Source organism: Chelonoidis abingdonii, chromosome 4, assembly GCF_003597395.2.
Source record: "Chelonoidis abingdonii isolate Lonesome George chromosome 4, CheloAbing_2.0, whole genome shotgun sequence".
Taxonomy (NCBI): Eukaryota; Metazoa; Chordata; order Testudines; family Testudinidae; genus Chelonoidis; species Chelonoidis abingdonii.
In genome coordinates, this window is record NC_133772.1 from 7,144,227 (window position 1) to 7,144,901 (window position 675).

Sequence of the window (675 nt, forward strand, 5' to 3'; positions counted from 1 at the left end):
GAACTGAGGAGCGGCCGGGTCGGCAGGGGCATATATACGGTGCCGCAAAGGCGCCCCGCCAGGGAACGCCTGCCGACCCACTGGGTGTTGCTAAGGGAAAATTCTTCCGACGAACGTGCACGCGGCGCGCGCACACCTACTTGGAATGAATATGAGCAAGCACTCGAAGAAGAAGAAGCGCTTCCATTTGGCCAGTTACATGGTTCGAGTGGAGGGTTTTCTGCTACCTAGTGGTACCTGCTACTCCGAATGAGTTAGCCATGCAGCATCCATGCCGTGAAATGGAGGGTTTGCAGGTCGGGGTGACAGAGGCGGCCAGATCTGATCTCACAAGCCCACGGCCAAAACAGGAATGGAAGCAGAGTGTCTACCGATATTTCCAGTAGTATGGTGTACCAGTGTTGTCTGGGCCACGCCAGGGACACCAGAATCAGATGTGCTCTGTCCCTGCACACCTTGAGCAGGACCTTGTGGACCAGCGGGAACAGAAGGAAGGCGTAGAACAGCTGGCCCTTCCACAGGAGCAGGAAGGAGTCAGAGAACCCGGCGGGCGTCCCTGGAGAGAGCAAAATATCCAGCACTTCCGATTGCTGCATGAGGCAAACAGGTCGACCTGGGGAAATCCTCACCCTCAGGGAGATGGAGTGGATAACATCAGAATGAATCAAATCGAAC